The sequence below is a fragment of the Antrostomus carolinensis genome, unplaced genomic scaffold (assembly GCF_000700745.2).
Source record: "Antrostomus carolinensis isolate BGI_N321 unplaced genomic scaffold, ASM70074v2 scaffold5401, whole genome shotgun sequence".
In the NCBI taxonomy this organism is placed as follows: domain Eukaryota; kingdom Metazoa; phylum Chordata; class Aves; order Caprimulgiformes; family Caprimulgidae; genus Antrostomus; species Antrostomus carolinensis.
The window spans coordinates 21,246-24,207 of record NW_010293373.1 but is presented as its reverse complement, the minus strand read 5'-3'; positions in this window follow the sequence as shown (position 1 = coordinate 24,207).

Sequence of the window (2,962 nt, the reverse complement as noted above, 5' to 3'; positions counted from 1 at the left end):
GGTGGCTCGCCTGTCCCCCCGGGGACTCCCCAGCTCGGGAGCGATCTCTCGGGAAAAGGGTCCCCGGGGGAGCCGGTGCGGGCAGCAGAGCCGCGCTGTCAGTCGGAGTGCGGGCGGGTGTCTGCGGGGCTCTGCCCTGCCCTGAGCACCAGCAGCACCCGCTTCCTCTGAGGCCTTGCCGGAAAACAGAGTTCAGGTGGTTAATGTGCGAACCCCTGGGAGAGAGAGGGATTGCCCTCGAGAGAAAGTCTGGATAAATGATGAAAAGATGAGGGAGATTTAGCAGAGCCCAGATACCTGAAGCAGGAGGGTGAGTGAGACAGGCAGTCTTTGAACCAGGAGGAATTAGATTTGGGTACAATCTCCCACAGCAAAAGGCATTCTTGCACAGAACGGTGTCTGACAGAAAAAAGACTCTTGATGCCAAAGAGTTTAGAGGAGTTAGTGAACATTTGCTTGTGGCTGGTGTGGGGTCACAAGTTGGGATTTCCAAGCGGTTCCTGGCCTTGCTGCAGACAACTCAAAGGAAAGAGGAAGCAGTGATCATTTCACTTAACCTTGTGCCATACTGAAACATTTGCATGTGAATTCTTGTGATCGCTGCTATCTGTGTTGCATCTCAGCCGGGAGAAAAATCTCCCCCTTTCATTGGCAACCTGTGAACAAAAGACACTGCAAACATTTGGTGTGTCACCTCATTGGTGGGTTATGAGAGTATTCTCATCACGCTAGCAGAGGAAATTCAAATACAAAAAGGTGATTTTTTTTTCTGCTCAGGCTTATTTCGCAAGGACTTACCTCCTTGGGAAGGTAATTTGAAGTAGGCAAGAACATGCTATTATATAGTGCACAGGCAATCCGTAGTGCTTTCCACAAGGAACTCCAGAGAAGCCTGTGATGTAACATCCTTTGTGCAGTGAAGAGTTATAGACATCTGTGGCAGCAACCAGAACAAATCTTGAATCCTGATTTACACTCCCTATTCTAACCCCACTAGACTTTTCCTTCCTTTCAGATTTCCTTGCTCTCCTCCGACTTTGTCCTGAGCCCGAGTGAAGGCTGGAAACATATTTCAGATCAATCAGGATGTGCACTACTTAATTTCCTGACCAAAAGTGCTGATTTGGCCAGGAGAGGTGAGGGAAATGGAAGAAGTTCACAACAATGTCTAGTGCATGAGGGGAGGGAAATAGTGTTAAGTCTCTGGTTTTTGTCTTAATGTGAAGTAGTTCCACTGTTCTCACTTATGTGCCAAAGCGTTACAATTAGGTGACACGAGTGGTATGAGCTCTTGCAATAACAGGTGAAATTGGGCTAACCATTTTTTTTGGTGCCTGCTAGCACCCCTTGGAACCAGATCTATAAAATTTATTGAGTGTTCTGCAGTCCGAGATCCCATTCCCAAGCTCACCAGGCATACAGCTGAGAGGATGCTGGGATGCAGGAAGCAGCAAGGATGGACAGGCTCTGTTACCCTAGCTCCTTTTCCCCTCTAGGGATGTGTTTTGATCTTTGAAGGCTGCTTATATCACCACCCATCTCTGTGCCATCAAGTTTCTTTGAATGGCTGATGCAACAGATGAGAAAAGCCAGGTACTCTCCATGTGCTAGAGCTTTTTACCTGTTGGGAATTGGACACTGGTTTGCCTACTCCAAAATGTTTGGCCTTGAATGCTAGCCAGTATTGGGTGTTGGGGAAAGTAACTCTCAAAAGAGTTGTCCATAAACTAAGTTCAATACCGTAAAATGATGACTGCAGGAGGCTGTGCTCAGACTTTATAAATATGTTCACACATCAGCTGCAGGGACTGTGTCTTTCACTGGCTGTGATTGCTCAGAGGTCTCCTCTGGTCTCCATTTCCTTCCAGTAGATTTGGGGTGAGTGGGCATTGAGGGGCAGGACATAGTTGATTGGCCATGAACACCAGGTTTGAGAGTGCCACCCTCCTGTAGGTTGTTTCCTTTTAGCAACAGGGTGGAGTTTTACTTTGCTTGGAGCTGCTGCGACCATCAAATGGGTGCACACTGGAAATACAAAGTGATGTGTGCTTGCCCTATTAAGAAATGATGGATTTTAAATGAGGTGGTTATGAGGGCAAAGACAGGAAGAGTTGCATCTAATGGGCTCATAGAGAGAGAGAGAGAGGGAAAAAATCCTGTTTCTGTAGTTGGGCCAACAACTGGGATTGGTCTTGCTCCCCTGTTGCTGGCAATAGGAAGATTAGGAAGGCGCCTGGATACATTTAAGCACCATAAAATAAACTGTTGCTAAACTAGGGTGGCCAAAAAAGCACCTCTGTGATATGGATAAGGGTGGAGCTTTGTCTGTACATCACTCCCATCTGCCTTGTCTCATGTACACCATGACCCCCTTAGTACATAAAAATCTTGGTTATTCTCAGGATCTGCTTCTAAGAGCAGAGCCCCAATCCTGTGCATATAGCCAGCTTGCTGGGGTGCATGAACCTAGGAGTGGGGTGATGCAACCCCTGCACATAAGTGATGAGGGACCAAGGACGTGTTCAGTCAGTCTGGTAAGGCTGGCAGAGGTATGTGCTCTGGGAAATCTGGGCTCTCTTCCTAGCTCTCTCTCCAGCTTTCAGAATAACTAAAGGAAAAGCAAAATAGATCTGATTTCCTATCTTTTCTGTTACAAATAAATCCCTCTCTGCTTTTTGGAAGATTGTGAAGAGTGCCTAATATTTATAGCTCTTCTGAGATGTGCAATGGATGATGCTGGGAAAGAACAAAGTGTTAGGGCCTCCCATCCTGTCACTGTGGGATTGAAGGATGGAGACCTTATTCCTCTCCTTCTGCTTCTATTGCCCCATTAAAATGCTATAGACCTGATGCAAAAGAAACCGTAGCCCAGTCTGGGCTGCAGGCCCAGATCTGAGAGAGAGAGAGAGAGAGAGAGCACGCTGTACTTCATTCAGTTTAATTATTTGAGGTGCAGGAGGCT